Genomic DNA, 24,046 nt, shown 5'->3' with positions numbered 1-24,046 from the left:
TCCCCCTCCAGTTTAGGTGCAACCCGTCCCTTTTATACAGGTCACCTTACCCCAGAAGAGATCCCAATGATCCAGAAATCATAATCCCTGCCCCCTGCACCAACTCCTCAGCCACACTATCATTTCCCCAATCTTGCTATTCTTACCTTCATTAACACGAGGCTCTGGAAGCAATCCTGAGATCACTACCCTACTGGTCCTGATTTTCAGTCTTCTACCCTATTCCGTAAGTTCTTGTCGCAGAACCTCCTTCCTCTCCCGAAAAAATATAATTTGCGCCAACATGCACAACAACCTCCGCCTGCTCCCCCTCATTCCTGAGGATGCCATGCAGCCACTCCGAGACATCCTAGACCCTGGCACCAGGGAGGCAACACACTATCCTGGAGTCTCGCCTGCTGCCGCAGAATCTCCTGTCCGCACCTCTGACGATGGAGTCTCCAACCACTATGGCTCTGCCTGACGTCATTCTTCCCCGTTGAGCCCCAGCACCAGGCTACCACTCAATCTTGTTGTGTCGTCAGCTCCCAAGACGGTGTACCTGGTTTCAGTAGGTACAGCCACCAGGGTATCGTGCACTCCATGTTTTCTCCTCTTTCTCACAGTCACCCACCTTCACTCTTCCTGTATCCTTGGTGTGACAACCTCACTGTAGGTCTTGTCCAGGAAACTCTCATTTTCCCAGATGGACCTGAGGTCACATGCATCACATGCACAATTTGTTAAATAGACTGGCTGCTTTCTTAACTGCCCCTATTCCAGATGGGTCATAATTCTCAGTCCACCCAACCACAGAATGGGACATTAAAAGGGTTAATGACAGGTTAACCAAAAAACAATACTTGCTCTCTTTAGAGGCCCAGTTTAAACCACCATATTTCATTGAATAAAAGATTTGTCAGAAGTGGTACAAGATCCCGTCAGTAGGATTACCCCTGATTTGAACCTTACAAGGAAACTGAGTTAGGTCACTCTGCCCTCCAACCTGTTCCGCCCTTCCATTGGGAAAATAAAATCAATCTGTATCTCAATTTCATTTAACCATCTTGGTTCTATATCCTTTAATGTACTTGTGTGACAAACAAACTATCCTGCCTGGTTTTGAGAGTTCCTGTAGAATGTAAGGTGAACTCTTTGAATCACTTCCCTCTGGAAGGCGACTCCGGACCATCAAAGCCGCCACAGCCAGACATAAAAACAGCTTTTTTCCCACGAGCAGTAGCTCTACTCAATAACCAAAAGTCTGTAGCCTCCTTTTGCTGTGGTATTTTATTTCATCCACATGTTTAAACTATAATGTTTTATTCTTAATGTTTTAATGTTTTATGTTTTATTCTTGATGGTTTACTGTATGTCGCATTGTTACTTGCGAGTGGAGCACCAAAGGCAAATTCCTTGTATCTGCACATACTTGGCCAATAAACTTATACATTATGATACGTCTGAAGAAGGATTTCGGCCCAAAACGTTGCCTTTTTCTTTCGCTCCATAGATGCTGCTGCACCCGCTGAGTTTCTCCAGCTTTTTTGTGTACCTTTGATTTTCCAGCATCTTAAACTTATACATTAATTCATTCAACTTTATTCCCTTGTGCTGCAATAAAGTGTCGTAATACAACACAACGATAGTGGCATGTGAGAGGCTTTAGAATAGGCGCATGGATATGCAGGGAATGGAGGGATATGGATCATGTGCAGGCAGTTAAGAGTTGGCCTTGGCACACACATTGTGGGTCAAAGGGCCTATTCCTGTGCTGTTCTCTGTTTTAACAAAACAATCAGCCTGCAATGAAGACTAACAAACCAACAGAAGAAGATTAAAAAAAAATTGCACATTTTGGGCATATCTCTGCAAAATATGTCTTAACAAGCATGTGCAGAAGCCGCCATGACCCAAATGGATATTATCGTAGCGCCTAGAGTCTCTCTTAATGCTGGAGCCTCCAGTGCTCCAGGTCCGTTTTGATATCACATCATGAATTAGATGCACAGCAGACAGGGTTGGGGGAGACACGTTAATATTTCAGGCACAATTTCACCTTTAACAAAGTCACCTTTCACAAAGTCCCTGTTCCATAAATGTCAACTTGCCCTATGCCTTGATGGGTGCCGACTTATCGCTGCCGCGTGTTTCTTTCCCCCCACCGCCTTTGTTTTAATCTAACGTCAGTGGTATTTTTGCTTTTTTAAATTTGGATTATCTTTCCTAATTCTTCATCCGATTGCAGTGAGAATTCAACCCTAGATATCACACTGTGAAACCATCAATCCAACTCCATAGAAGAAGCAAGTTACAGATTGCCTTTATTGTTTGACAGCACAGTAAACCAAAGCAATGCTCGCACCGGCAGGAAGATAGAAGAATTGACACCATAATGATCTTAAAGGTCAAATAACAAGATTTCACTGTAATAAGGGCACAGGCATATATTATTCTTTTTAGAAATGATATATCAGCTTTAACAGCACTGAAATAATGTTACACTTCTCTTTTTTTTTTTAACACCATTTGATTTAGATTTCCAAGTACTTCCCGCTGTGGTGCACAGTCAGTACGACTGAGACTGATAACAGCTCCAATCAAACTTTGCATGCATTTGATATGATCAATGAAATTCAGAGGGCTTTGATCCTTCAAGACCTTTTAATTTTTGTCAACATGAATCTTGTATCCGAGTGAAAGAGCAAAGCAAATTACAAGAGAGGATATGTGATTTTGAAGCAACTTGTAGAAAGGGGTTTAAGAGGCAGCCAGTCATATAATGAGAGAGTAGAAATTAAACTTTATGTGACATGCATTCGAAAGCAACTAAATAAAGAGATGGTTAATGACGGTCGTGTGGCTGAAGTTGATTTTGTCCACATAATTGACACTGTGAAGATTGTTATCTGGACGATAAAGCCCCTGTCTCACGGTGCAAGTCCACCCACGAATGATCCCGAGTGAAAGAAAAAATCAAATTCGTGGTTGTCTACGAGATTCCAAGTTTATGTTCACGAGTTTAAACGAGTTCCCACGTGTATGTCTAACTTTGCCGTTTACTTCTCATTTCTGCGATGTACCAAGTTCCTCTCCCGAGTTACTCTTGAGCCAACAATGACTACCGACGTGTGGAAAAATCATCACGTGGATAAAAATGTCATGCAGTTTTTTTTACTATAAAAAGCCTCCCATGACCATGGACAGAACTTCCCCGATGATCAGCTTCTCCGTGTCTATTATGTAGCCGCATGCTTCTCCTGTCGTGTAATTAACCGCTTTTATCAAATCCTTGCCTATCATTGCTACAATGCAATAAATGGCATTTAAAGTACTTGGCTGTCAAAAAAAACGCAAAACGTAAAGATGTTTAAGAAACGGACCGAAGGGAGAACTTCAAAGCTTTTGTAAATCGATTAAATTCAGGTAGAAGTTGAACTCAAGATTTAAATCCCCTGAAAGTTAGGTTTCTTAACACAGGATAGATGTTCTGCCAGAACGGAGTTGCTGAATAAAACCGTCTCCCATTTTCCTCCGTTTCTTGCATGACCTCGGCTTGCCAGCTTCATTTCAAACTCCGTGATCTGTGTAATGTATATATGTGTAAAATAATAAACTGACCAAGAAGGTCCAGTGTTCTGATCTGTTAGTTTAGTTTAGAGATACAGAGAAGAAACAGGCCCTTCGAACCACCGGGTCCGCGCCGACCAGCGATCCCCGCACACTAACACCTTCCTACACCCACTTTGGACATTTTTACATTCACCAAGCCAATTAACCTACAAATCTGTACGTCTTTGGAGTGTGGGGGGATCTCGGAGAAAACTCACGCAGGTCACGGGGAGAACTTACAAACTCAGTACAGACAGCACCCGTAGTCGGGATCGAACCCGGGTGTCCGACGCTGCATTCGCTGTCAGGCAGCTGCACCACCTTGAATGAAGGCCTGTTTTTTAAGTATCAAATAAAGGAGCAAGAAGGTGGTCAAGGTGGAGAAAGTATAGAGGCCAATGGCCAGGTAGCCCAACTCGCAGGAGTACAGGTCCACCATGACGATGCCGTGGCCACGGTGGGCTTTGGGGGAGGTGCAGGTGACATCGGTGACCAGGCGAGGGATGTAGACCATGGTCTGATTGATCCACCACACGAACCACCTGGCGTCGCAGGTGCAGAGAAAGTGGTTGCCGCTTAGCCGCAGCTCCCGAAGGTGTTTGATGACGCTGTCCGGGAAACTGGAGGCCTGGATGGTCTTCAGGTTGTTGTAGCTGAGATCAAGGTACTGCAGGGAGGTCACGTCCCACAGGAAGTCCTTGGTCGGCTTGGAGATCTGGTTGCGGGTGAGGTTGAAGACGCAGGGTCTGGGTGCAGTTGGATAGCATGCGAGGCACCGCGGTAAACAGGTTGCTACTGCGGTCCAGCAGTTCCAACCAGCCTAGCAGGTAAAGCCTGCCCCAGTTGAAACTCCACAGCTGGTTATCGCTCAGCAAAAGCTCCTTGAGTAGCGGGGGCAGGTGGTCAAACACGTCGTGCGGCATGAACGCGAGTTTCTTCCCCTAATAATCCACTGCTATCTGTGTTCGAGAGCGAAAACTTGCAAAGGGCATGCACGGTTCCTCGCCAGCGAAGATGGACACAGAATGCTGGAGTAACTCAGCGGGACAGGCAGCATCTCTGGAGAGAAGGAATGGGTGACGTTTCGGGACGAGACCCATTACTTCTCTCCAGAGATACGGCAACAGCACAGCACAAAACCAGTCTGAAGAAGGGTCTCGACCCTAAACGTCACCAATTCCTTTTCTCCAGAGATGCTGTCTGCCCCGCTGAGTTACTCCAGCATTTTGTGTCTATATCCCATGGCTTATAATGTCACCTCACCTTGTCAAATCATATCTGAAGAAATGTCTCCTCGCTGGCTCAAACATAATCTATGTAGAACTCACGTTTCTCTCTGCTTCATATACGTGAGAATTCCCTCAGTATGGTCACTTTTCACGCGTCTCACCCGGTGTTAACCCTTCCCATCAATGCTTGAGCCCCCATCTTCGCTCAGTACCTTCAGCTTCATCGGCGGCTCTCTCCCATCGAAAGTATCCAAGTTAATTTCAGACCCCTATCCATCCATCCATTCATTCATTTTCCATTAAGATCTGACTAATCTTCAACATTTCACTTCTGGCACTCAGGCCAAACCCACGGTAGACTCAAGAGTCACTACGGTAAACTCACGGGCCACTATGTTCTTACAACGAGTTTAAATGTTTCAAATTTTAACTTCAAGTGTAAATTTGACTTGTGGAAATCATTAAACATGTTTAAAATTTTTGAAGAGTTAACAAGTTTCCCGGGTACCTGCCATTTGCGCCACGAGGTGCTAAGTTGCGTCCACGAGTTCCGACATTCCCGCTACGTTAATTGTACGTGATTACCACGAGTTTAATTTGTTTTAAACTCGGGGTCACTCGTGGGTCGACTTGCACCGTGAGACAGGGGTGAGACAGGGGTTTTAGGCTCACCTGAAGTTAGGCTGCAGGTGAAGTGAGGCTTCAATGACACAACTTGCCAAACACAGGTCTCCTGATTCACTTCAGTACATTTCTCTTACCGGCCCTCAGATAATTCTGATCGACAATGGACAGATAGATCAGCAGGGGAAAGAGTAGGGTTGATAGTTGATCTTAGCTGCACTTCACGTGTGTTAAGGAACTTTACTTTTCCAGGCACTCCAATCACTTCAAACTTCATGTTATTTTTCTGATTGTAACACTCCAGGCTGTCTCCAAGCCTGGTGTCATTATTCACTGAAGTCCACCTTCTCAGAAAGATGCTCGATCTCTGATTATCAAACAAAAATAACTTGCTGCTTGTTTCTGGGTGATTCTCTGTATACCTGATCATTGCTAAAGCTGCTGGCATTTCAGGTCCTCTTAGCTTTGATCTGTGAGATTCACATTCAGTTCAGTTTAGTTTAGTATATTGTCATATGCACCAGTATGCAATGAGATTCCTTGTTCACATGAAGCTCACAGAGTAAACAGTATATACACAGTAATGATAAATTACACAATATACACAATGACAAATGTAAAGACTGCAGTTAAAAAAAAATGAAGTAGTGCAAAAAATATTAACGTACAATAATGAGCAACTGAATAAGGTAGAGTTAAGAGCAACAGTACGTGGCAGCACCTCTGGGAAAGGAGTGTGAAGGAGGTGACTGGTTCAGGTTAGTTTAGATTAGAGATACAGTGCGGAAACAGGCCCTTTGGCCTACCAAGTCCGCACCGACCAGCGAATACCACTCATTAACACTATCCTACACACACCAGGGACAATTTTTACATTTATACCAAGCCAATTAACCTACTTTGGAATGTGGGAGGAAACCGAAGATCTTGGAGAAACCGCACAGGTCACGGGGAGAACGAAAAAGCTCCGTACAGCCAAGCACCTGTAGTCAGAATCGAACCCGGGTCTCTGGCGCTGTAAGGCAGTTGGTCTACCGTGCTTGATATCAATGGGGAAGAAAGTATTCTTAAGTCTGGATGTCTGAGCTTTCAAGCTCCTGGAAAAAAGAAGAGAGAATATCAAATGTCCAGGGGGGCAGGCATCCTTGACTATACTGAAGGTGGAGCAGATGGAAAGAAATGATGAGCCTGTGATGGGCTCGACTGTGATCATTACTCTCTGCAGCTTCAGAGCAGTTACTGTACCAGCCTGAGATGCATCCCAACAGAATAGTTTGTATGGAGGATCTAAGAAGTTCGAGAGAATCCTTGTGGCCATGTTGAATATTCTCAGACTCCTAAGAAAGTATGTATGTTGTATTGCTTTCTTGATCATTGCATCAGTGTGAAGAGATCAGGTTATGTAGCTTGTGATATTGATGCCTAGGAACATGAAGATGTCAAACATCTCAACGTTGCTGTTCAATGGTTCTTTTTTTGTTCAGTTGAGGTAAATTATTACTATACATAAATACAATCCCAGATTAAGTACATAGTGTATAGAAATAGCCAACTGAGACCATATCTAAGAGTTGGCAGGTTTTAGCACAATTTTACAGTCCAAGTTACAGCTGGCCATAAAGGCCCATTGTACTGGTCACCTCGATCCAGTGAACCATCGTTCCTCCCCTCGCCTGGCCACCTTTCACCTTTTGTGACCTGGGGGCGCCTATTGCAGCCGACCTTGAGGATGCAGAAGATAAGACACCAGTTCTTCTTACCAGCCTTTTGTTCTTGCGTGTGCCAGTGCTGACTCCCTCCACCCTCCTCTCTGGTTCTCTTGTAAGAGCGGGGTGGCCTGAATCCCCAGGCGGGTTTCCCGGTTCCGTGGTGGGCGAGCCAGCCCTGCTTCTGTCTTTCTGCCGCGTGGTCTGATGATCCTTCTGCTGCGTGGTCCGATGATAAGAAACATGGTTGTGTTCATCCCCTGGCTTTGTTTAGTAACAACTAACTCTTTCGCTTTGCTGATGTTAATGGATAGGTTGTCGTCCTGACTCTAGGACACAAGGTTCTCAATCGCCTTCCTGTATCAGCTTTGTTAATCCGGCTGACACAACAGTGATATAATCGACAAACTTCAAGGCTGCATTGCTGTTGTACGTGGCTACAGTCATGGGTGTTCAGGGAGTAGTGCAAGGGGTTGAACACACAACCCTGAGGAGCACTCGTGTTGAAGGATAAGGTGGTGGAAACGTTATGACCAATTCTAATTAATTGAGGTCTGGCAGTCAGGAAGCACAGAAGCCAGTTGCAGATGGAGGCCCCAAGGCTGATGTCCAGAAGATTAGCAATGAGTTTAGAGAATATTATGGTGTTGTAGGCGGAGTTGTAATCCACGAATAACATCCTAACATAGGTGTTCTTATTGCCAAGATGATCCGGAGCTGAATGTAGTGCAAGAGATATAGCGACCTATAAACCTATTTTTCCTGTACACAAATGGCAAAGGGTGTAGATTATGGCAGAGGTTATGGACTATTAACAATCTTTCAAAGCCCATTGTTACAGTCCATATTAGAGTAATGAACTTGGCTTGTGGAATGATGGAGGTTACTATGATGCAGATGGGGACACTGGACTGTTGAAACGAGAGTTGAGGATTTCAGTGCAGACTGGCAGGTTGGTGCACAAATCCAGGGACTCCATCTGTGGCTGTTTTACGAAGTCTACCTTCATGAAAGCAGGTGTTACTTCTGCCACTGAATGTATAGTATGGAGCCAATAGAGGATGTGGGGACATGCCTCGGTGGAACATGTTTACCTGTTCAAAACGGTCGTAAAAGACATTGAGATCATCCAGTGTTAATGCCAGAGATCGTATCCAATTTCCGTTTATAGCCCATGATGGGATTCAGATCCTATCGTAGACGCCTTGCATCTGTTTCATTGAATTGAACCTCCAGTGTGTTTTGGAATTCTCTTTTGGCCTCACAAAGATAATACTTGGCCACACATTTATCATCACTCACACCCAGGAGAATTTTATTTTTGTCCTTGATAAACATTTTTTTTCCTGAAATTATTAAAGCATGAGGGATATTCGGATGCCTATCAACGCTGACATGTTAGGACGTGCACACACGGTCTTTTTGGAAATTACCAGGATCTAATTTGGCATCCAATACGTATCCTGGGTAGATTGTTTTATGAAACTTGACCTTCCGTTCAAATATTTGATCTCTAAAATTGACCGCAGAAGTTTAAGTTTCTTCCCAAAACTTTCTGCTCCAATTTTTCTTTACGATACTCAAATAAATTATGAATTTGAAGTGAAATTATTAATGATTTATAGATTAATATGGTTTAATTTCTTTTATGAATTATTGTCATTTCAGCCATAAAGTGATGAGGGATAGTAATAAAATCTTTATAGTAAAGATTGAACATAATGATTTAGGTTATTATCAATCTGAGTGCCATTTATTTTACACATGTTTTGTTCTCTTCAGAACATTTTATGTTAACATGGAAGGATCTATAAACAGGAGTACTGTTTCAAAGATTCTGCTTAGCAATACATGTCCACTTATTGCTTCAGAAATCTGACGTGAAATTGGCCCAGGTTTTACAATAACACCTACTGTTAATTGGACCTGCTGTTGCTTGATTAGATATTGAATTATTTGTCTGGCAAGTTGCTAAAAGTTCAAGTTAATGACAGCACAGTAAAAGAAGCAAGGCGTCTGGGACTTGAGTGAACAGTGTATGCATCTGTGCAATCCCTTAATCCATCAGATGGGAGGTTTGCAACTGTAACACCATGCAAATTAGAATGGAGAATTCAATGTTAAAACTGGTACTCAAAGAAAAGGAAATAAGAAAGGGGAAGAGATGAAGGAGCTGTGCTTACATCAGGGTGATGTGATTGACTGGAGTGGAAAAATTGAGATGGTCAATGTCACAGCGGGAATTTGCAATGAAATGATCTACAGAGTAGGTGCAACAAATGTGCAGATATTCAAATTAAGAGCAGAAATTGGCACTCCGTTAATAACAACAGTTAAAAGACATTTAGACAGATACATGTATAGCAAAGGTTTAGAGGGATATGGGCCAAATGCGGGCAAATGAGATTATCTTTAATGGGACGTTTTAGTCGGCATGGATGAATTGGGCTGAAGAGCCTGTTACCAAGTTGGTATGACACAATGATTCAGCTGATTGGAGACCTTAGGATTTTACATTCGAATAATTTTGAACTCTTTGCTCAATCTTTGCTCAAGACAAGACACAAATTGCTTGAGTAACTTAACGGGTCAGGTAGCATATCTAGAGAACATGGATAGGTGACGCTTCGAGTAGGGACCCTTCTTCAGACTAATTGTAGTGAAGGGAGGGAATAGAAAGGTGGATGAGAGAAGGGGCAGGTAACAGGTGGGTACAGATGAGAAGGGATTTTGAAAGGCAGATGGCGGGACAAAGGCCGGAAATGAAAAGATTATCCCAGACAATACCTAGAGATATCTGTGGAGAATTGGGAAATTTCATAGTAGGGCCATGATTACATTTGAAAGAATGTAGAAGAGATGTACCAGGACGTAATGCTGAAACTTTATTAGATGCTGGTCAGGCCGTATTTGGAATATTGTGAGCAGTTTTGGGCCCCATATTTGAGGAAGGATTTGCGGGCGAGCGTCCAGAGACGGTTTACGAGAATGATCCTGCAGATGATTGAGTTATTGTATGAGGATTGTTGAAGGCTCTGGGCCTGCGTTCGCTGGAGTTTAGAAGAATGAGTGGGGGATGTCTTTGAAACTTACCTAATAGTGAAAGGCCTAGAAAGAGTGTATGTGGAGAGGTTGTTTCCCTGTCTTAGACTGGGGGCGAGGGGTAGTAGAGCTTCAGAATAAAAGGACATACCATTAAAACAGAGATGAGGAGGAAGTTATTTAGCCATAGGTCAGTGAATCTGTGAAATTCGTTTCCACAGGCAGCTGTGGAGGCCAAGTCATTGTGTGCTTTTAAAATGGAGATTGATAAGTTATAGATTAGTAAGGATGTCCAAGGTTACGGGGAGAAGGCAGGAGAATGGGATTGAAAGACTAAACCATGCCTTCATCTCCTCCCGACTGGACTACTGCAACTCACTTCTCCTTGGCATCAGCTCCACCTACATCAACCGACTCCAACTGGTCCAGAACTCAGCCGCCCGACTCATCACCCACACCAAATCCTGGCATCACATCACTCCAGTCCTCAAACAACTTCACTGGCTTCCCATCTCCCACCGGATCACCTACAAAATCCTGGTCCTCACCTACAAAGCCCTCCACCATCTGGCCCCCCGATATCTCACTGACCTCCTCTCCCCCTACCAACCCTCACGGTCCCTCAGATCCACATCAGCCGGTCTCCTTTCCATCCACAAGTCCAATCTCCGCAGTTTTGGGGACAGAGCCTTCTCCAGGGCAGCTCCCAGGCTCTGGAACTCCCTCCCCCAACTGATCCGCAATTCCGTGTCCCTCACCATCTTCCAGTCCCGCCTCAAGACCCATCTCTTCACCTCTGCCTATCCTTAGCCCCACGTCCCCCTCCCTTTTCATCTGTGCTTGAATTGCCTCATATTGTGTTTTGAATTGAATTCTGTCTTTAATTTGTGTACTAGTCATGTCTCTACTATTTATTTCATTCCGCTTACATGTTTTTCCTCTACTTGCTAAATTTTTGTAAGGTGTCCTTGAGACTCTTGAAAGGCGCCCATAAATAAAATGTATTATTATTATTATTATTAAAGTGAAAAATAGATCTGGCATTATCAAATAGTGGAGCAGACTCGATGGGCCAAATAGTCTAATTCTGCTCCTTTATCTTATGGTCTTATAGGATGCTGCCTGGGATGTAGCACTTCAGTTATACTAGATAGGCTGAGTTTGTTTTCCTTGGAGCAGGGAGTCTAAGGTGAGATCCTGATGGAAGTATAGAATATTTTGAGGGGGACAGATAGAGTAGACAGTGGGAAACCTTTACTCACACCTGATATATCTAACACTGGAGGGCATACGTTTTGGACAAGGCGATGTGGTTTAGTGGGGATCTGAGGAAGATTTCCTTTGTTCTGAAGTTGATTGCAGTCAGGACTACACTGCTTGAATGGATGGTGGAAGCAGGTACTTCCATGACATTTAAGAAGTATCTGGACAAACACTTGAATAATAAAAGCAAATAAGGTTTTTGGACCAAGTGCTCTAAGGGGGATTATTTTTGATTGTCAAAAGAGTCAAGAGTATTTTATAGTGTTTTAAGAGTGAATCTGAAGAAGGGTCTCGACCTAAAACGTCACCCATTCCTTCTACCCAGAGATGCTGCCATTCCCACTGAGTTACTCCAGCTTTCTTACTTGATGGTTGGCATGGACCTGGTGAGCTGAAGGGCCTGGTTTTAAGCGGTTCTAAGATGCAATGACTCTTTGTTGATGAATCTTCTTAATGGCACTGTCAGGAGGCAGAAGGCCAATTACTGTTCTTGCACCCCACTAAAAGATTAGACGATCATAAACAACAAATATTGAAAATGTAAACTAAGCATTAATTAAATGCAGAGCTAGCATCCTGTGCTATAAGCTTTAAAGTAGGTGCCTTTTAATGCTCATTATTGTTTCTGCCTTGCCCAAGCAGTAACATTGCTTTGAAGTGTATTGATTCAAATGTCCTCCACAATGATATACATTTTTTTTGTTTTTTTGTGATTTTTTTTTTAAAGGTGATCTTTTCTATAGTTAGCGGGAATTCATGGTTTACATGGAAGTATGAATAAAGTGGTGAAGGGCAGTAAAAGAATATTATCATATTTTGAATTTAATAGTTCACATAAAGTTGCATTGATTTCATTTTCATCTAAATGTGTTTTTTTTAATGTATTCATTCCCTGGAAATGCCTGTCTTGATTGTCCATTCCTAATTGTCCTTGAACTGAGGAGCTAATTAAGAATCAATTATAATAGTCAAACACATAACTGCTTTTGGAATCATATATTATCCAATGGTCTCCAGATGAATGATCTAGGCCTCAAGATACGAGTCCAATAATTTAACAATTATGATACCCTAACATTTTTCATCCGCAGTGATTTCCCATTCTATGCCCTCCTGCTTAGTGAAAACTAGGCGAGGGATTGTTGAACTTCCTGCTGTGCCACATTGTTAACTTGTTGTTTTGAAAGGAGGAAGGTCCTTTTATACATTTGGACTTGACTGCAGCCCAAAAGATCTAGCAGAAGAGAAGGAAAGTTTTCCTCGCTTGCTAGATTTACAGGGTGTTGGTGGCAGCCAAGCATTTACTTTACTTTAGAGATACAGTGCGAAAACAGGCCCTTCAATGCACCAAGTCTGTGCCAACCAACGATCACCCCGTACACTAGCTCTATCCTACACATGAGGAACAATTTACACTTTACAGAAGCCAATTAACCTACAAACCTGTACGTCTTTGGAGTGTGGGAGTTATCCAAAGCACCCGGAGAAAATCCACGCAGTCATAGGGAGAATGTACAAACTCCGTACAGACAGCACCCATAGTCAGGATCGAACCCAGGTCTCTAGCGCTGTAAGGCAGCAATTTTACCGCTGTGCCACCGTGCGCCCAAAATTATATTTAATTTTAAAGGGTATACTAGATCAGGAAACAAGAGTCTTTTTTGCTCCCATCCACTGTTATTGTCTCCTAACCGAGTCCAGTATTTTGCTCACCTTGATTTCTCTGGAGTGAATCTGGAGAGTGGAATATCAGTTAATGTATTGAGAGGGAAGTGCAGCACACTGACAATAATGTCCAGGCACCTGGCTTACAAACTTGCAAAAAGCAAACTGCTGGAGGAATTTAACGGGTCAGGCAGCATCTGTGGAGGGAAATGCACAGATTACATTTATGATCAGGATTCTTAATATTGTCCCTCCACAGATGCTGCCTGACCCGTCAAGCTCCAGCAGCTTGTTTGTTTACTCAGGATTCCAATATCTGCAGTCTCATGTATCTTGTAGTGTAGTTTCGAGATACACCGCAGAAACAGGTCCTTTGGCTCACCGAATCCGTGCTGACCAGCAATCCCCGTACACTAGCTCTATCCTACTAAGGACAATTTATCATTTTTACTGAAGCCAAACCTGTACGTCTTTGGAGTGTGTGAGGAAACTGGAGCACCCAGGGAAAACCCATGTGGTCAAGGGGAGAACGTACAAACTCTGTACAGACAGTACCCACAGTCAGGATCAAACCTGGGTCTCTGGCGCTGTAAGGCAGCAACTCCACCACTGCACCACAGTGCTGCACCGGCAAATCTCTTGGGGAAATTGACCTTATTTTCATCAATTGCTGAGGAAATACTGGAAGCTAAGTCGAATATTCTGGTCACGCAGTATTAACCACAGACATTTAGTTCTCTAAAATTATTTCTCTTTTCAGTACTTACAAGGCCTTGAAGGTAAAAGTTTAACATTTGACCCCAATACTTCCGAATTGATAGCCTAGCTATTGAACAGACCAGCAGGAGAAAATGCTGAAGGTCATCTGTTGCACATCATCGCACATCTTCCTGACTTATTTAATTCTGCAACTGGATTTATTCTCTAGTGCCTGAAATATGCTTTGGACCTGCGCTGGCTCACTATGTCCACTGAACTTGAAGATCCAAGATCATGTTTACTGCGATTGTGCGTTGCTTCAAGAACTCGCTGTCAGCCTTCTGTTCCTTCAGATGGTCATGGAATTAAATCTGTCTTTTTGTGTTTTAAGACAAGATTTTAAAGCCTCCTGTCATATTATAAATCTGTTATCGATTGGAACGCGGTCCTCAATAAAGTGATCCCACCACCAACTAGTCTTATGGTGACAGCTGGGCTAATTGCATTTTTTATTTCCTACAGCTCCTTAGCCAGAGAATTTGAGGGGTCCATGCACGCTTTTCAAGATGACTGTATGGTAAAAAAGAAGCAAATAATGAGCTGCATTGTACAAAGAAATGGGTTAGTTCTGGGTCCTGCTTGAGATGGGAATTAACGTACCTTGTGCTTGCAAATTAGGGACTGCATGCCTATTGAGAAACACTTTGCATTTTGGTTTGTCCTGTAGTGTCACATTGGCTGCGTTCTAGAAAACCAGGCCGACAGGCAATCTCGCAGAGACTCTTAAAATAAATTCTATGGGCAATAGTTTACATTTGTTTAAAAATAATTATCTGAATGTGAAGTTGAGGAGCAAGGTGATTTCCCTTCATCTCACGTTAAAACTTCAAAACACTGTTGAACCACATTCATCCATCCACTTATCCCATGCCTAAATTCTACTTCTTATTGATTACCCCTGCCATATTTCTCAGTCTGGCAGTACCAGAACCCTTCTCAATTAATATAATTACCCGGCTTCTTGATCAATGTCAGTAGCTTCCTTCCCAATCGATGCAGGTGCCTCCCTTCTCAGTCGATGTCAGTAACCCTTTCTCAATTGCTGCCAGCATTCCCATCCTTTTTCAATGGATGCTAAAATTCCCCTTCTGAATGGATGCCAATAGATCTCCTTCTCAATTGACACCAGTACATTTCTTCTTAATCAATGCTGATATCCTCCCTCATTTTCTCCTGCTGTTGCACAGAACATGCTGTCTATTGCAACTCAGAATATTTAACTGAGACAGTGAAAATGGACCACTGTACATTAAATTCAACACCCTATTGGGAAATGCTTATAGGTTCAAGTCTGGGCACTAAACATGGGCCTCATTATAACTGCTTGTTGGGAGTAGAGAAGTATCTCAGGGGAGAAGATGTAAAATATAAACTTAACTTCAAATGTTGCAACTGTTAGTGACTAACGAACACTGAATAAAATAGTTGAGTAAGCAATCATAGAATGGTACAGCTGTCAAAAGCCAATGAAAATTTACAATTAATGCCATTAAGAGTTCTAATGAATTTTATTCAGCTGCAGGGTTATCATTATCATATAATTCGTGCATATTGTACTTGGTATTTCACGCATAATCAAAGAGCAACCAGTTTCAAAAATAACCTACAGTTTTGAGAGCTGTATTTCTTCAGTCAAATGTCTGTATTGTTCTATGTTATTAAGTATTTCTGTGCTATGTAATCATCATAGGGGATATGGATTTGAAGACCTTCAGCATCGCTCATATGGACAAATGGCAAACTGAAGCAGAAAAAAATTGTTTTCTCAGAGTGATTAAGCTGGTGTCATTACAGCAGGCCAAATATGAAGGAGCGTGAAAGAGAGTTGCTCATTCACATTCTTTCACATTCTTTCTCCATTTTAGGACACTGTAGAGTTGTGTCCTGACAGCACCAGAGACCTGAGGTTGATGCTGACTATGGGCGCTATCTGTGTGGAGTTTGCACGTTCTCCCTGTGACCACGTGGGTTTCCTCTGGGTGCTCCAGTTTCCTCCCACATTCCAAAGAGGCGCGGGTTTGCAGGTTTATTGGCTTCTGTAAATTGTCCATAGTGTCCCTAGTAAGATAATGCTAGTGTATGGGTGATTGCTGGTCGGCGTGCTCTTGGTGAGCTGAAGGGTCTGTTATCAAACGATATCTCTAAACTAAACTAAATTAAACTTAGTCCAGAATCTTTACATTGACCTTAGCAATAAGAACACTCAATTCCCTCCAATAACAGACAATACTAAGGACTTTTGATGTATACAGTGTCTTGTCTATGGTCTTTGTCTGTTCTTTTGCACTATGTATTGTTGGTGAGATTTGTGATTTATGATGTGGTATGGATGCACTTTATTACTGTGATCTGTGTTGTTATTAATGTTAATGTGACTAAAACAGTGTACCATCATGTACCGAACCCAAATACCACCAACCCTGGTCGTGTGGCAAATAAAGATTCTATTCTATTCTATTCTTAAGGCCTATGGCATCCCACTGCCTTTCGGCCCAGTCTGGAGGGCTGCCTAGCTCAGTGTGAATGCAGCAATCTTTCCTAATTTAAATGCAGAACGTCCTTAAATGCTGAAGATAGACGCAAAATGCCAAAGGTCTCAACGCGAAACATCACCTATTCTTTTTCTCCAGAGATGCTGCCTGACCCGCTGAGTTACTCCAGCATTTTGTGCCTATCTTCGGTGTAAACCAGGATCTGCAGCTCCTTCCCACACATTTTGTCCTTAAATGCTATCTCCTATCTTATATCATTCTTCCACGTTTCCATGGCCAGGTCATTTCCTGCATGCCTGCAAGTCACTATTCACACCTGCGTAAGAGGAGCAGGATGGCTTGAACTGCTACTGGCCACTCAAGGTATTGGCCCCTATTGATATGACAATGAACAAGCGGATGGTCCGGGCAAAGCAGCGCGATTGTTGAATGCAGCGAGTGGAATGAAACTGGTTTGCTGAGAGCATTACAATTAAAAGGCACAAGCCAATTGTGTATTACATTTCCTGACCTGTTTCCAGGCATCCATTACGCATTTCAATGTTACGCCTTCCCATGTTACACCTTTCCATGTTACACCTTTCCTTGTCTTCTTGTGTAATGGTGAACATGCCAACTCAATTACTCTCTTTTGTGGCTACCGTGGAATCGTACAAATCTGACTTGAGTTGTATGCTCATCTCATTGCCACTACCAATATAACTGCTGTTTTGATAGAGCAACAATAGGTTTTAGCAAGACCTAATCCGGCAAGACAGCTTAGAAGGTAGTAAGAGGGGTGCAAAAAAGTTTGATTAAAGAGACAGTGTTTGTAATATGTATAATTAATGCCAAAAGACACCCTTCAAGAAGGATCAATCATCATTTATATTCTGCCTTTCATGACCAGAATTTTCAGGTTGAGCACACCTTCAAGGGCCTGTCTCACGTACGTGTCCTTGGCATGCAAATTACGCGACCTTGTCGTCGCGTTGAGGCGCACGGGCATCATGTGGCCGCGCGGGGCCGGTCTCACTGAGAAGCACGGAGGGGTATGTAGTTGTGCGCGACATCGCGCGGGGCTCGGAATTTTTGTAGCAAACAAAATCTTCGCACGCCAACGACCTGTCGCGTAACTGACGGCCAAAGTGGGACAGGCCCAAGACCCTGGCGCGATGCAAAGTCTCACCTTCAACAGCAGCAGAAGCAGGCAAACGATCGCCGAACTCGGCCTGCGGCTCACGGCCGTTGCGATCCGGATCCGCCACCACTCCTGCTCCCAGAGCGGGGCCAAGAAAATTGAAGATAGACACAAAATGCAGGAGTAACTCAGCGGGACCGGCAGCATCTCTGGAGAAAAGGAATGGATGGCGTTTCGGGTCAAGACCCTTCTTTCAGACTGAAGAAGAGTCTCGACACGAAACGCCACACATTGCTTCTCTCCAGAGATGCTGCCGGTCCCACTGAGTTACTCCATCATTTTGTGTCCATCTTCAAATGATGTCACGCGCTCCAGACGGCTGTGCAGACGCATGAAGTTGTGCGCGACCTTCGCGGGACCGTCGCGTAATTAGCGTGCCAAGGACACGTAAGTGGGACAGGGGCTTTACGCTTTAGAATTTAGAGATATAGCGAGCAAACAGGCCCTTCAGCCCACTGAGACAGCGCTGACCAGCCATCACCCTGTACACCAGCACTATTCTACATCACAGGGACAATTTCCAATTTTCTTTTGCCAAAGCCAATTAACCTACAATCCTGTACACCTATGGACTGTGGGAGGAAACTGGAGCACCCGGACAAATCCCATGCACTCACAGGTAGAACGTACAAACTCCATACAGACAGCACCTGATGTCAGGATTGAACCTGGGTCCCTGGCGCTGTAAGGCAGTAGCTCTACTGCTGCACACCTATTGAAATACAGTCACAGCTCATTGTAAATGGAGGCAGCACCCAATTTATGCAAATATGATATCCTAAAGCATAACATTAGATAAGTAGTTGGAATTTTTTTCCTTGATTTTGGTTGAAACAAATTCTTCCAGGTAACTGCCCTGGTTTGAATATTCCCAAAGAAAGTTTACATCATAGGGGAAAAAAGGTTGTGGTAGAAATATTAGTTTAAAGGAGGTATTTTTGAAGACTGGAAATACCTACCCAGTGTTAAGTAGCAGCCTAGATTATTTATGGGTCCTGAGGTTTGAACCTGTTTTTGACATAAATCAATCTGGTTCATACATGGTGATAAACCTTCTAGCCATGTTTTTTGTCTACAACATATTGTTAAAGAAGACCATAGAATTTCCATGCCCCTGCTGCATTAGTGTAGTTTAGTTTAGTTTGATTAATTTAGTTTAGTTTAGTTTAGTGATACAGTGTGGAAACAGCCCCTTCGGCCCACTGTGTCTATGCCAACTGGCAATCCCCGTATCCTACACACACTAGAGACAAGTTATAATTTATCAAAGCCAAATTAACCTCCAGCGTAAACGTCTTTGGATTGTGGGAGAACACCAGAGCACCCAGGGAAAACCCACGCAGTCATGGGGAGAAAGTACAAACTGTACAGACAGCACCTGTAGTCATGATCGAACTGGGGCCTCTAGCGCTGTAAGGCATCAACGCCACCGCTGTGCCACTGTGCCGCCCAGGGAGATCCCAATCTCCACACTCAAGGAGGGGGCACTTTATTGACTAATTCTAAAACCCACTGAGTCAGGTAGGGCAGGCATTGGCATTTCCTTACTTTGCAAACTTTCCAAAGTGCAGGCAATTCATATCTTCGCGGAGGATTCTCTGCTCAATCAACATGCCTCCTGTGGTCGTGTTCTTCGCCAGCTTTTCCTAGTACCTCTGACTCCATGGAACACCCTTTCACTCCCACCTTCCTTCATTGTAACATCCATTCATTCATTGTTAATACTTTCCCAGAGATGTTGTTAGTACAATGCAGTTTTACTCGGGGAAATCCAACGGTATCGTTTTGTGATCATCTCAATTGAATTTGTTTCTCTTTATGCAACTTTCACAGCAGTATTAATAGGGAACAGATCAGATACATGCACCAGCGTATGCTTTTACCCAGCATAGGGGAATCGAGAACCAGAGAACATAAATTTGAGAGATGGATAACTTTTTGTAGGTACATGAGGGGCAACTTCTTCACACAAAAGGAGGTAGATATATGGAACGAGCTGCCTGAGGAGAAAGTTGAGGCAGGTACTATCACAAATGTTAAACATATTTGGACAGGTACATGGATAGGAAAGGTTTAGAAGGATATGGGCCAAATGCAGGTAGATGAGACTAGTGGAGCAGGGGCATCTTGTTGGCGTGGGCAAGTTGGGCTGAAGGGCTGTCGCCATGCTATATGACTATGACTATTGGGATGATTGCTGTTTCAAACACTTTTTAATGCTACAAATTGACATCGAAAAATTCATTTTCTCCAGTTCCTTATGTTAGTGTCACAGATGAGCATATATAGTTAAGTACCAGCAAGGAAGTGATTTTATAATAACAATAAAGCTCACACTATTGGTTTTAATCAGTGGGACTGTTGTAAGCAGTTTAGCCTGTGCAAATTTGCAGTTTGTTTTGGCAGGTTTGAGGAAGATTTCATCAGGAGCTGTAAAATAACATTAATTTTTAATTTAGATGCTACGTGACTTATTCTGATGTGTACTTTGGCTTAATTCCTTTGGGTCGAGCACCTTCATTTTTGAGGAATTCTGTTGAATGAGAAAAGCTTTTCAAGGTCTAAACTGTGGCTGAAGGAAGAAGGTTGAGGAGGAATGGATAGAAATTAGGGTAAAAGCTAGTCAAAGTGCTGCCTTGATTTAGTTGGCCAGGAACGAAGCCTCCTGACCATTGTTTAGCTGATGAACTTAAAGTAGGAATGACAATAGATGTCGTGTGCATTCCTACCAGGCACTGCAATGGTGGAATTGCTGATAGACCGTGAAACGTAATACCACAGCCACTTGTTTTCTTCTGTAGACATAGAGACAATGAACTGCAGATGCTGGTGTACAAAAGAAGACACAGAAGGCTGGAGTAGCTCAGTGAGTCAGGTAACATCTCTGGAGAACATGGATAAGCGAAGATTTGGGTCTGGACCTCTCAGATGTTTAGTTGAAAAAAATAAAACTGCATAACAAGTGTGAGTCACATGAATTGGTCCAGAGCCTTCACTAGAAGACATTAGTGTAAGAAGGAACTGCAGATGCTGGTTTAAACCGAAGATAGACACACAAACTTGGAGTGACTCAGCGGTCCAGGCAGCATCTCTGGAGAGAAGGAATGGTTGACGTTTCAGGTCGAGACCATTCTTCAGATTGGGTAGGAATAAGGGAAATGAGGAATATAGATGATGATGTGGAGAGATAAAGAACAATGAATAAAAGATATGCAAAAAAGTAATGATGATAAAGGAGACAGGCCATTGTTAGATGTTTGTGGGGTGAAAATGAGAAGCTAGTGTGACTTGGTTGGGGGAGGGATAGTGAGAGAGGGAATGCCAGAGCTTTCTGTGTAAATTGTTCATTTCTAAGCTAACCCCCAGTCCAAGTTTCAGTAAAAACATTGAATCAAGCACTTGAAACAACTAATCTTTATTTTAACAAAATTACATTACAGTTCAACCACTGTACCTATCCCACCGTGGGTTTGATCCTCATGTCTGCCTGTTCAAGCCCTCTAGGCCTCGCTCAGACAGAAACACTCCAGATGTTCATGCAGTCCCAAGCGCTCTCCCAGAAGATCGACGTTGAACCTCGTGGCAGCAAACTTTTATATGTCCCGGGACCTCGAGGGGCCGAACCACATGTTGGTGGTCTCTTAATAATCCAATTACAGATATCAATTAACCCCATACATAACAGACATTTCCCTAACCCAATAATACAGCAGCTCAATACATTGTATTCAAACCGGACTTTGCAATGAGATGCTGTTCCTCCACTTTGCATTTAGCCTCACTCTGACAATGGAGGAGACCTAAGACAGAAAGTTCTGAGTAGGAATGGGAAGGAGAATGGAAGTATCTGGCAACCTGGAGATCAGGTAGGTTCAGGCGAGCTGAGCGAAGGTGTTCAGTGAAACGATCGCCCAGTCTACGTTTGTATAAGAGTCCACATCTTGAACAATAGATACAGTAGATGAGGTTGGAGGAGGTGCAAGTGAACCCCTGCCTAACCTGAAAGGACTGTCAGGGTCCCAGGATAGAGTTGAGGGAGGAGGTATAGCGACAGGTGTTACATCTTCTGCGGTTGCAGGGGAAGGTACCTGGGGATAGGGGTGGTTTAGACAATAGACAATAGGCAATAGGTCCAGGAGTAGGCCATTCGGCCCTTCGAGCCAGCACCGCCATTCAATGTGATCATGGCTGGTCATCCACAATCAGCACCCCATTCCTGCCTTCTCCCCATATCCCCTGACTCCGCTATTTTATATCGAGCTCTCTCTTGAAAGCATCCAGAGAACCTGCCTCCACCGCCCTCTGAGGCAGAGAATTCCACAGACTCACCACTCTGTGAGAAAAAGTGTTTCCTCGTCTCCGTTCTAAATGGCTTTCTCCTTATTCTTAAACTGTGGCCCCTGGTTCTGGACTCCCCCAACATCGGGAACATGTTTCCTGCCTCTCGTGTGTCCAAGCCCTTAACAATCTTATATGTTTCAATGCGATTCCCTTTCATCCTTCTAGACTCCAGGGTGTACAAGCCCAGCTGCTCCATTCTCTCAGCAATTAACCTTGTAAACCTACGCTGCACTCCCTCAATTGCAAGAATGTCCTTCCTCAAATTAGGGGACCAAAACTGCACACAATACTTCAGGTGTGGTCTCACTAGGGCTCTGTACAACTGCAGAAGGACCTCTTTGCTCCTATATTCGATTCCCCTTGTTTGGGTGGGAAGGGATGTTAACCAGGGCGTTGTGGAGGGAATGGTCTCTGTGGAAGGCGGAAATGTGGCTAGTGGTGGGATCCCGTTGGAGGTGGCAGAAATGTTGGAGGATTATGTGTTGTATGCGATGGCTGATGGGGTGGAACTTAAGGACTAGGGGTACTCTGTCTCTGTTGCAACTTGGGGGAGGGGGAGCAAGGACGCAGCTACGGGCTACCGAGGAGACACGAGTGGGGGCCTCATCTATGATGGGAGAGAGAACCAGGTTCCCTATAGAATGAAGACATCTCGGATGTCCTGGTATGGAACTCCTCATCTTGGGCGCAGATGTCGCAGAGACAGTGGAATTTCGGAGTAGCGGATAGAGTCTTTGCAGGAAGCGGGGTGGGAACAAGTGTAGTTGAGATAGTTGTGGGAGTCAGTGAGTTCGTAATAGGCATCAGTCAGTCTTTTTCTTGTGATGGGAACTATGAGATCAAGGATGGGGAGGGAGATGTCGGAGATGGTCCAAGTAAATTTGAGTGCAGGATGAAAATTGGTAGTGAAGTTGATGAAGTCCATGAGTTCTGCATGGGTACAGGAGGTAGCACCAATGCAGACATCAATGTAACGGTGATAGAATTCAGGGATATGGCCAGTGTACACCTGGAACAGGGATTGTTTAACATACCCTACAAATTCTAAAAGGTTTGACGGTGGATATGCAATGGAAGGCATTTAAATACTGCATGGATGAACTACAAAAATTGTTCATCCCAGTTTGGCAAAAGAATAAATCAGGGAAGGTAGTGCATCCATGGATAACAAGGGAAATCAGGGATAATATCAAAGCAAAAGATGAAGCGTACAAATTAGCCAGAAAAAGCAGCATACCAGAGGACTGGGAGAAATTCAGAGACCAGCAGAGGAGGACAAAGGGCTTAATTAGGAAAGGGAAAATGGATTATGAAAGAAAACTGGCAGGGAACATAAAAACTGACTGGAATAAATGGCAAAGATTAATCTAGATGTGACCAAGGCATGGATTCTGTAGCAGATAGGTAGATTCGACCAGAACCATTTACAATGTATGTTATTAAATGTTTTCAATTTATTTTTATATTCCTTTTTTGTAAATGACTTACATCACTCTTAACAGTTTCTATCTTTCTCTGATTATTGGAGCCATTTAAAGCTGTGTTAACAGCCAATAGACTTTGACTGGAGCCAATTTTCTTCGAAGATAGACACAAACTGCTGGGACAGGCCGCATCTCTGAAGAAAAGGAATAGGTGACGTTTCGGGTCGAGACCCTTCATTAGACTGAGGATTCTTCACGGATTCTTCCCCAGCTTTGCCTGTTGCCATGGGCTGTTGAAGGCTTTCTGGGGACAATCCCTGAAGCCCGCAATCTCTTATGCCTCTCCAGAAGCCTCTTGGGTGAAGAGAATCGACCAGATTTATCCTAAATTACATGCTAAGGTAGGGACAATGGGTGGCAATTATGGACAACAGATTCATTTGTCACAATCTGGACCATCATGGCAAGTGGAGGATCACAGTGTTGGTGCTGGGATTAGAGAGTTAGAGCTATTATTTTGTAACTGCTGGAATGTGGAGAAGCAGGTTTTGGTTGTAATTTCCATCTCAAATGCATTTAATTGCATAGGAATAAGTTAGTTAACCTCGTATGGATCAGATTTAAGGGACAATTCATTTGAAATTGAATGGAGCTTGGATTTGATACAGCGCTGTATTATTCCATTGCAGTATTATCGACTTATTCATACAAGCTGGTAAGATAAAACATA

At 43.5% G+C, this 24,046-nt stretch overlaps 1 long non-coding RNA gene across 1 annotated transcript; it reads right to left on the bottom strand.

Moving 5' to 3' along the window:
- Positions 1–364: 364 nt before the first annotated feature.
- On the bottom strand, positions 365–22,641 carry LOC116971483. Its single transcript, XR_004411508.1, has 3 exons — positions 22,542–22,641; positions 10,780–10,786; positions 365–378 (listed from the first exon to the last, which is right to left on the bottom strand). It is a non-coding gene; the product is annotated as an uncharacterized LOC116971483 (long non-coding RNA).
- Positions 22,642–24,046: the final 1,405 nt, after the last annotated feature.

The sequence above is a fragment of the Amblyraja radiata genome, chromosome 1, assembly GCF_010909765.2.
Source record: "Amblyraja radiata isolate CabotCenter1 chromosome 1, sAmbRad1.1.pri, whole genome shotgun sequence".
Taxonomy (NCBI): Eukaryota; Metazoa; Chordata; class Chondrichthyes; order Rajiformes; family Rajidae; genus Amblyraja; species Amblyraja radiata.
Note: the sequence above shows the minus strand (reverse complement) of the source record. Positions and strands in the feature narration are given on the sequence as shown.